The sequence below is a fragment of the Diceros bicornis genome, chromosome 22 (assembly GCF_020826845.1).
Source record: "Diceros bicornis minor isolate mBicDic1 chromosome 22, mDicBic1.mat.cur, whole genome shotgun sequence".
Lineage (NCBI taxonomy): Eukaryota > Metazoa > Chordata > Mammalia > Perissodactyla > Rhinocerotidae > Diceros > Diceros bicornis.
In genome coordinates this window covers 37,329,879-37,341,190 of record NC_080761.1, presented here as the reverse complement: position 1 = coordinate 37,341,190, position 11,312 = coordinate 37,329,879, and positions in this window count along the sequence as shown.

Genomic DNA, 11,312 nt, shown 5'->3' with positions numbered 1-11,312 from the left:
GGTGGGCACCTTACTTATTGTCCCTAATTACATTTTTCTTGGTTTCTATCAAAACTGTTTTCATTCTACAAACCCACATCAACTACCAGTAAAGTAAGCAGAAAACCGAAGGTTGTTATTTAGTGTGTTTATTTGAAGGCTTTCAAAATACCCCATGGGAAGGTTACTCTTTTCTAAACAAATTTAGAAGAGAATATTAGCACAAAGGAATGGAAGGGCTTTGTAGCGTAAATGCAAAAATCCTCAAAAATCTATCCATCCTTGCATGGTAGCACCTAGCCCCAGGTCAGGCCCCGTACTAAGCATGAGATGCATGTGTGGGGCAGGACTGCATCCTTTCTCTACTCCCCTGGTTGCATCTAGGCTGTCTGAGTTATGCAACAAAGACACAAAATGTGGTTATTGGTCTTCCTTAGTAGTGGGCAACTTGAAAGGATATCGCCATGTTCTAGATGTGCCAAAAAGAATCTCTGACACTGAGGACAATTAGCCGCAGGATGTGGATGCAGGGGGCTTGACATTCACTTTCTTGTTGAAAATGGCCCACTGAGCAAGGCAGGATGGTCTTTGCCAGGACTATAGTGAAGGATCAGTAGACTGTCTAGCGCTTTCTTGCATCCTGTTGCCTCACTGATTTCTGGATTGCCAGATGCTTCTGTTTTTTGAAAAGGGCTAAAAAAAATACCTTAGTGATTCTGTTGTTTCAGAAACCTTACATATGGCACAAAATATCCTGAAAATTTTTTGAGAAAACATTTGCTTTTTCTTTGCTTCATTTAATCATCATTACAGCCTAAATTCAATCAAGTTTATTGTTTTCTTTTTATGGGCATTTTGATGGTTGAAATTCTAAAGTTATATAAAAGTGTGAGTAAGCGAGATATGAAGATGTAATCGCTCATAGTTTTTTTTTTTTTTTTTAAGTAAGTCTTAAAAACATAAGTAGGCTAAGAAAGGTTGATACTTCAAATTGAGAATTCATAACAATTGAGATAAAAATGATTTTTTCGAAGCTGGGAGACATCGTTGATTTATCGCCATTGAATCAGAGAGCAGATTTTTCACACGTTGAGTCATAACTGGAGGCCTTCTTTTTTTTTTCTTTTGGTAAACCACCTTAACCTGCTCTTGAAAACCTCTAGTTCGTGTACAGAATGAGTCTGAATCTGTCTCTATTTAGCCTGTGAAATTTAACAAGACCATAGCCTGGGGTTGGTGAGGCTGTGAGCCATACCACCATCTCAGGTTTTTGATGACACCACAAACCACTTGAGATTTATTATTTTAGCAGGTGTCATCAGATATATGTGTGCACAGGTGCAGTGTGTAGTTAGTGAAAGAAGGAACATTGCATGTGTATATTTATTTTTGTATCCATACTATCAATGGTTAGAAAATGACCTGGTGTATCTGTCCTGGGCAGTGTGGAGTTTTGACTCCATTGCAAGGGCTTATCTGGTCATCTCCTGAAGTCTTTTCCAGAGATATAATTCTGTACCATGAGCAACTATGTCTTGTGGGAAAGACACTGTGTTTATTTTTACAATCAATATCTAAAGAAGAGGCATAACAGATTATAGCTGAAGACTGCTACAACCAATGAAAACTAAAAATAGTTACCAGAGGTTATTTACACTTGGACATTCCTCTTACACAACAATATACTAGATATGCATTCTCCTCTCCTCAACTCTCCTGGATAAAAGTTATACGGAGACGGCTCTCCTCTGTAGAACTCCAACAAAATGCAGAAAGTTGGCACTTTATAAATGTCCTAATTTAAGCCTCTCTAAATATTTTTAAATAATTAAGAAATAATTGAAACTATTTCCTGGAGGCAATATGAAATATGAATGATTGTACTGGTTTATACATTAAGTATTTTTTAAATTCTGAAAAATAATTATCTAATTGTTTTAAAAGATGGTGTGTGCTTTATTTAGTACTATCTTAAATATTCCACTATCTTTTTTATATACATTAAATTTGCTCAAATGCTAGCATAATAGTGGGCTAAATATAATAATCTAATAAATTAGTGTGTACCCTTTAATAATAAAAAATAATAGAAATAAAAACACACTTCCTATATTTTTGAGAATGAGCAAGATAAAATAAACACCTTTGGAATAATGACTGAAAATTACTGGTTTAGATGGGGTACAGGAATTACTTCAATTATGACATAAAGCATTGTAATAATGCATGCCTTTTAGAAATAATTATATAGTGATTATTCTCAAAGATAAACACACGCAGATGTTGCTAGTACATTAAAAAAATTCTTAATTTGAAGAAAACATACAGAAATTGCATTACCAGTTAATAGGCTTTAGGAAGAACCAGAAAATCTAAAGTGTCAGTGTATACTCTCGAATCTTCTAATAAGTTCTAAGGAATGAATTATTATGCCTGCAATTGAAGGCAGAAAAAAATTAGCTTTACTACAGGAATCAATTCAGTTAGATGTGTCTGTGGGCCAAAATGCCTAAGTAACATTGGACAGTCTTTAATTTTTAAAAATGAATAATTAGTTATAATTTCTAAAAAGACATTAGACCTTAGTTACATTCTAGGAAAGGCTTTTAACCAAGAGAATTTTAATTTAAAAAGAAGCATCTATTTTAAAACACTCCCTAATTTCTACGTACTTATTTACATGGCAAAATATGAAAACCAGAAAATCGACCAATGTTGTAGATTAGAAGACCATGATCATTGGCCAATTAAAAGATTTAGGAGCAACAACCCATTTAGGTGACTACAAATTAGTGAGACCAATTTCTATAAGACATGATGGAAAATTAGACTCCTATTTTATAAACCTTGGATATCATTTAATTATGATATGTGTACATATTTGACAGACAGAAGAGTACTCCGTATACAAATAAGTATTCTTGTAAGCGTCACATGTCAAAAGAAACAAATGACATGCAAATAAAAAAAGATAATCTACGAAAGCCTGAACATGACATACAATGGTACATTCTGTTACTAAATAATATGCTTAGGAAGAAATCCTCTGACAGGTGACACTAAATCTAGATTCATCCGAGTCATCACTAGAGCACAGGAAATCCTTTCTTCTCCCTTTTCCTCTTCTTTTTCCCATTTCATGTCTTAGGATATTTCCCAAACAAAACAAAACTGTCACTTCTCCTTTGCATGAAATAGATGTTGGGAAGGACTGGTAACTGCTATGGACTTCAAATAATTATAAGAGAGAAGACTTTCTGAGGCACACTTACGGAAGTTTTAGAATTTGGTAACACTGCCCATTTAAACACTTCCTCCCCCACCCGAAATAATTTTTTTTTTAATTTAGCCCTACTGAATTTTCATATTTTATGTTTGGTTCCTTAGTGCTAAATGTGCTTTACTTAACCATGAAACTACTGTTAGGAAATCCTAGAATGGAAACAGATCTGTTTGTTACCCACTTGAATGGACTTCCTGGGTAGACTGAATTCTAGCTACACTAACTGAGTGGTTAAAATTACCTAACTTGGAACAAGATAGACGTTAAAAATTAATTTTCCTTGGGAAGTTACAGCTAAGTGTGGAGATACATATATACATACATGTGTGTATCGCCATCCTTCATCTCCCTTCCCAAAGCAATATAGATACATACCGTGTTAGTTTTTTTCGAAGGAGAAATTGGGAACCGTTAAGCCTTCCGTTTAATAACCCATTTTTGTTTAGCTTTTCTAAAGTCCAATTGGGTCAATCAAATTTTTCATTTTCCACTTACTATCATTGAAAATAGGTATGTAATATTATTGATAATACAGCCAAACATCTATATAATGTGTGTGTGTGTATATATATATGTATACAGAGAAAAAACTATTTTGTTTTGATAATGAGGCCAAAATGTCTTGTTTTATAATGTGTGCTGTATGAACTAAGAACCTGAACAACGTTAAGTTCTCTTGGACTTTAAGGATAAACATAATTGGGATTAAAATACTGACATGCTCACACTTAGTGGAGAGAAGAACAATTCATCGGGAGCTATTCTGGTAATCACATAATTGAACACGGTTTTTAGAGGATATTTGAAGCTATTGTTGTCTGTTGTGCAATTACATAATTAGTCAGGATCTCTGTAATAAAATCTTTTCTAAACACATGTGGGTTAGTACTAAGTAAATTTAGGGCTAGTGTGATATTTTTACTTTTAATTCTCAATTTTATCAGAATTATTTAACAACTTAGTTTAACCGTTAAGCATTATTTTACCACATTACAGATGCTTAAAAAAAATAACTGTATAAGTTTAAAACCTAAGCAAAAAATCTACCTACGTTTAACTTTAAAAAATATTACTCAAAACTTTTACTTATGAACATTAGCTCACTACCAAATCTCACCTAGAGTGTTTACTTCTGGGAACCTAGGGGTTGTATATCTCCTTGGCGCTGATGATTCCTTCCACCTACCCCTAAATTATTGACATTTAGATGGATGCACACAAATAGAAGTCAAAAGCGCTCTCTTTCTGGTTGTTTTGCTTTAATGATAATACTATGCACTGAGGAACATTTCTGAACTCCTTTTACACGGAAACAAACCCGGCCTCGCGAAGCTGACCGAGCAACGTGGCGGGAAGTGGGGCAGTAACACCAATTCCGTAATCATGACCGTTATGTTGCTACGGGCCTCGCGCGGCTGCTCGGCCCCGCTCCCCTGGCCCGCACGCCCGCGGGAGCACAAAGGCGCGCGGCGCGGGGCGGCCCCGCAGACAGGCGGCGCCTCCCTCGCCGCCCGCCCTCGCCGCGCTCCGGCCCCTCCCGGGCGGCACAAAGACCAGCCCCGCCACTCGCGAGGGGGCCCGCGCCGCGGAGGCCGCCACACCCACTCGGGCCCGCTCCCGCCTCCGCCGCCGCGGGCGCCCTGATGAATATGCATCGCCGCGCGCCCGCCCTCCGCTCCTCCTTTCGGTTTCCTTCCCGCCGCCAGGCGGAAGCGAAGAGCCGCGCTGCCCGCGCGCCCGGGCCGGCCGGGGCGGGGCGGGCGGCGAGCGGGAGAAAGAGAAAGCCCGGGAGGCGGCGGCGGCGGCGGCGGCGGCGGCGGGCGGAGCGCGGGCCGGGCGCGGAGAGGGTGCGCGGGTGAGTGGCGGTTCCGGGGCAGCCCCGCCGCCGGCCAGGCCAATCCAAGGGCGGGGAAGGGGCGAGCGCGCGACCCCGCGGCCGCGGCGGCTGCATCTGCGGAGCGCGCCCCGAGCCCGGGCGGGGAGGCCGCCCCCGCCCCTAGAGCAGCCCTGCTAAAACAACAATAAAACCCACCAAACACACGCACACACACAGCGCTCTGGACGACGTTCAAGTCAACCACAAGAAATAGTCTTCTGCAAGTGAGAAGAAGGAAAACTGGATATCCAGACAGAGGGGCCGCCTGCTTGTAAACTTGACTTTTACCGCCTTTTCTTCTCGGGCCAAGAATTGTGGCATTACAGAAATAATAGTTAAAAAAAAATAAAAGACTACTCCTGGATTGCTTTTTTTTAAAAAAAAAAAACTAAACACAAAAAGGGACACCAAAACAACCCTTGAGAAAATCCACAAATCTGTACCTGAGACACGTGAAGTCAGCGGCCCAGGGTTGTGTTACAGACTCAAGATCTCTTTTATTTAATGCAATACAGTGCGATGGTATGTGGCTTTGAAATGATGGGTTTTATTTGCTTGTCTTGTTCGTCCCTTGCACCCCTTTCCACCCCAGGCACAGATTTTTTTCCTGTTTGTGCATTGTAAAGTGACTGTTTTACTTAAATGTCATTTCTGCTTTACAGGTTGAGCTATAGTGCTGGATTTCCAGACCTAATGCAAATGTGTTTTTTTAAGCTTTGTAATTTTAGTATATGTGTCACACTTTTATGGCGGGAATCAATGGACAACACTGTGAGTCCAAACAGTGTGAAATGTAGCATTTTTCCTGCTTCAACCCCCTACATCTCCTCCACCCCCCAATGGTGGAAAAAATTACTGAAACTTTAGTTGTACGCTGTTCTCTCTGTTTGCAGCATTCCTTTCTTCACTTTAAGGTGAATGTGCACAGCTTTGTTACATCTTCTCATTTGAAAGTGCATTTTTTTAAGTGAGGGAAGTACTATTTAGCTCTGATTGGTGTGTTGGAGTTTTTAAAATCAATCTTCATTCCAAAGTTTAGTTCCCCTCACCCCCTTGTCCCTGAAGTTGCAGGATCAAATTATTAGCCCTCCTCCTGCTCCCCCGCCCTTAAAAAAAAAAAAAGATTATGATGGATTTCTTCCCGCTCCTGTTAATACTTTTTTTTCCCACCCTGCTGTTTTTGCCCTAGGATTTTTTTTTCCCCTCTGCCTATGTCAGTGTGTGTGTGTGTGTCTGTCTGTCTGTCTGTGCGTCTGTCTGTCTCCCTTTTCCCTTGTGCTCTCTTCTCCACTACGCCTGGGACACATTTTAATGCACAATATCCCATCCATTAAGTTGTGGTTGAATGCGGAGTGTGTGAGGACTTGGCAGCGTTCAGGTTGAAAGGGGCGGGGAAGCCAGTTTCGACTTTGACACGAGATGCCGATGTGGCGTGATTGGAATTATTATTAGGGCTGTGAACATGGCCATCTTCTCCTCGGGTTAGAAGAACTGCCGTTGAACTTGAGACGGGACAGACAAGATCTCCAAGTTCCACCCCTCCCCCCAAGTACAGTAGCTGGCAGGGAAAAGGCGCCAAAATACACAAGATTAACTTTCTTTGAACGGATCTTATAGCACCATCTTTTGTAATTTTAACTTTCCAACAGGTGGGAAAAAGTTAACTTTTGAACCTATACTTGAACAGACATTTAAATCAGCCCTAAAATGGAATAAATCCAGAAAGTCATACACGCATGCTTATGTGGTTAGAAAAGAATGCACGTGTAAATAAGCAGGGTGCATGTGTGTATCTGCCTGGGGAGTTCAAGATTTAATCAAAATCAGAATTAGTGTGACTTTTGAGTACATTTACTGTATGGGGGAAGAGCATTGTGAGGCGAAGAAGCTGACCTTTAAGCAGCCTAAGTAAAAACTGCAAAGAGTTGTGAAACACAAAACGTTGTGGTTTCCAGTTTTACATTTGAGGTTTGATGTTTTCATTTAATGGTATGAGAGATGGAGCAAGCTCCAGTGCTGAAAAGTCCCTATTAAATCATATGTGGCCAAAGGTCAAGCGCTCCAACTCCCTGGTACAATATGCTGCAGATTCCTGCCTAACTGATGGGGAGCACAGGAAAAAGTGCTTGGCTATAAAAGTATTAGAAGGGTAATTATCGTCCGTGGTCGGGACTGCATTCTTGTGTACTGGGAAAAGGTTTTTACTGGCCTGGGTGAATTTTAAAGCTGAGTATTGTTGAAAGCTGTTTTAATAGGAAATTGATTAGCTGAGTGTTTCATACAATAAATGTTGACAGTTTCATTGTTTGACATCTAAAATAAATTCCTTTTATTCCTTAGCAGACACAGGCATCCATTTAATTTTAATATGGTCAGACTGAGCAGCAGCATAATTATGAGTGAATGTGATGTCACGAACATCAGTAACTTTGCTTTTGGAGTATGTGACATCACACAATTGGACAATATTACTGCTTTGAACTTTATTAACTTACTGTGTTGAAATATTTCAGATACATTTCAGAAAGTTTGCTGAACATATATTTTGTATAGGCCCAACTGTCTTTTCTCTTTGTAATTATGCAATTGTTTGCTAAATTTTAATTTGAAAGTTAAAATGCACAATTCTGTTATGCATTGTTTTGATTTTGAAATAGAATGGCAGTTTTCAAGGGAAGAATTGGAGAAAGGGGTGCAGAAAGTTTGAGTTGGTTTGCATGCACTTTCTGCGCTTCTTAATACAAAAGGTAAAGACTAGTTGGCCGTTTGGAATAAAGCTTTCTAAACATCTCTTTAAAACCGATCTGTTTTCATGTCACAAAGGCATATGTAGATGGTAACAAAAGCCAATATACACATAGAAATAAAATAATAGTATCGTTTTACTTTAAAGGTCAGCTATTTTCAAAAAGAACAATAATCACAACTCTTTCAGTACCAGCAGAGATGAGACAGTGTGTGTGATCGTGGATGTAACTTGCGAAGTATTGTGAGGGAAGCAAGGCAATTACTACCATGATTTTCAAAGTTTAAAATAAATCATGCAAAAGCTACAGGGCAACTGCTGACTTTGTAATCCAGGGAGTAAATGTCTTCACAAGTTGGGAATCTTTGTCGATGAACTGGCTTCATCTCTTTAGAGAAGTGGAAACTGGCTAACCTTAATGGAGGAATCTAGCCCAGTCGGTGTTCAGATTCAGTGGGAGCCTGTAAATGTGCCCGAAATGTAGGCATACTTAGTGGGACGGTATTTTTTTTTTTAAGTCGCGTACAGGCATTTCAGCAGCCACATTATTAACAGCGTCATTTTTCTCATTTAGTTTTGTCCTCAAGGGACACCAAACAGCTCCCAGAGGAGGGAAAAAAAGTCCACGTTATTCGTTTCAGTGAAAAGCAGAGCGCTGGCAATAGGGGGTGGGGAAGCTAACCGGTGGTGAAATTTCTAGTAGGGAAAAATTGCTACCCTAATTTGACAGTAGTAGTTTAAAGGCTGAGAGAGCTGGGCATAATTTTGCAATTCCCATCAAGTGCAGGCAATTTCAGACCGTGCTGGTTGTTTAGATATGCGTTTTTGAGTGGATTTTTGGTGTTCCTGCTTGTGGATATAAAATTGTGTTTTCCAGGCTACACATGTATGATTTTTGTGGTTCACTTGGAAAAAAGAAAGATCCCTGGGCATGGTAGCGTGGATACTTGCAGTTTTGCAGGCCTGTTTCCTGGGGTCAGGAGGTCATCTGTCTCTTTTGTATTTAGTTTTAAAATATTGATATTGGCGATGCAGCCAGGGTGTGTGGAATTGTTGAGCCTCCCCTCAAATCACATGCAAGAGCTAAAAAAAAAAAAAAAGTCATCGGGTGTATTGAAAATGACAGCTTTGTTAAGCTCCAAGAAACCTTTCCCTACACTGCCCAGGATTTGCAACCTGTCACTGAGTTTCTTTAGAAGGGAGAAGGTTAAAAGAAAATCAATATCAGAAGATACTTGAGATGTCAAGCTCCTCTGGGGGGGGGGGGTCAGTGAAAGGCTCCAATTGGGTAACATTGCTTAATTTTTCAAACATACAATAGAGTTTTGAAAAATGCAGTCACCTGAAGCACTGGCGTTCTATCTTGAAATCAAACTACCTGTCAGAAAAACTTTTTTCCCTATAAGATGGCGGGGAATAACTCCCCTCTAGGGAGGAGCTGTTTAGGAATTCTGAAATATTAGATTTTCCTGTTGCTGAGGGAGCCTTTCACTTCTTTCTAGCTCCTCAAACCAGATTTTGGGGTGAATGAAATTGGCCTGTCATACCAGTGTGTGAGAGAGAGAATAAATGAGTTTAGGAGAGGTAAGTAACAAAGTTTAACAAGTGTTTGGCCCATTTTGATAGTATCAGAAGCTTTTCAGAGATACTTTAAAACCACTCTTAATACCATGGCACAGACATGCTGGAAAAAAGGGAAAGTGAATAAAACGTATATACTGTCTCACTTCCTCCTCTCTACTCTTCTACCTGGGATTTAAAAGATTGGTATTTCTCAAACCAAAGATAGTGGACAAGTGTTGTCTGAGAGAAGCCAGATGTCCCCCACACCCAAATCCATCAGTCTCTCTTTACAAAAGGCTCTCTTAGAGTTCATCCTGGGAAGGCCTGCAGTGACCTTGGCATTGGCTGGACAAGATGCAGTGTTTTGGGGGGGTGTCAGCCATCCTGCCCATGCCTCCAAGGTCTGAGAGGACAGTCCAATAAGCCCTTCCAGGATGTCTCTGTTGCTCATTCTTTCCTCCCTTTTGGTTTTCCCTACCTCACCATTATTCCTTTCTCATTTTCCTTTTTCTTGGAAACAAATCAAAACCCAAAACTACCAAGCATCCACCATGCTCATCAAACTATACCCACCCACAAGCACCCTACAAACACGGAGCACCTGAAAGAGATTTGAACCCCTAAGTGATGGGCCTGGGAGGCCCCAACCGTCTTCACTTCTCTGGGGTCTTACCTGGGTCTGTCGCTGCTTCTAACCCCTGGTGCTGCTGCAGCTTTTGTGGGCTCTTCTGTGTCCCAGTTGTCCATTTTTCGTTTTTCTTGTTTAAGCTTGTGAGAAAACTTTTGGATGCAACCTAGTTTGGGTGGCAAAAGGGAATGGTTTCTGTTGGTAAGGGAAACTAACCAGGGAGGAGGGGTAGCGGTGTCTGCAGACATTTGCCCAGGGCTCAGCACTGGGCCTCTTTTGCCAGGGGACAGCGGCTGGTTCTGGGATCTCTGGCTGAAAGGAGTGCTCTCTAGGTGCCAGGATTTCACTGGGGGTGGTGTGGTGAGGAGGGAGGGAAGAAGGGAGGGAGGGAGGGAGAGAAAGAGAGAGATGGGCGCTCGATTTTTAAAGAGACCCCGAAATAATGGCTTCTGTAAGAGTCCAGGCATTCAAAGAGGTGTGTTCAAGGACATGAGTGCATTCGTGCCAAGGGGAATGTCTTTTATGGTAAATTAACTCTGGTTAAATTGAATATTTGTTCAAAGGGAAACTCCAGTAGTTAAAGCTGGTATTATCAGTAGCGCTTCCCCGCCCCCCTCCCCTCAGACTCTGGTCTGAGTGTGAGAAAAGGGATGCAGTGTAACGTGCAGTACGAAGTGATGCCTTGGGATTTTTTTTTTTTAATCTCAGATGAGATTGCCTAAAAATTTCTGAGAAAGAAATGAGTGTTTATCTGGATTAACCCCGCCTGTCACCTCATTTCTTTCATCTCTAAAGACTGTCAACTTTATCCTAGCTTTTCACAAAGAAGAAATGACCCACACAAAGGAAATTAACGTTGTCAGAACGCGACTAGAGGATTTGCCTCCGGGGGAGCAGGAAGGCTGCTCCAAGGGGTGTGTGCCCTAAAGGGTTAACGCGGGGAGTTCTCGAAATTTCCCCGACTTTACCTGTCTTCCCAGATCCACCGCCCCCCTCTCCCCGGGCTCCTCAACCCCCCAGCCCTCAGCGCCTTTCTTCTCTGGGCTCTTGGTTCACGGGGGCTGGTAGACTTGGCAAGCTTGCCTCATTAAGAGCGCTCTTTGAAAACGGACTGTGTTTGAGCATTTCCCTAATGAGGACAGGACGGGGTTAAAAAGTGACCATTTCATGGTTGACTTGAACCTGCCTACTTTTCTTGATGTGTCGTTGTGAAATGCTTGATGTGGATAACTCCCAC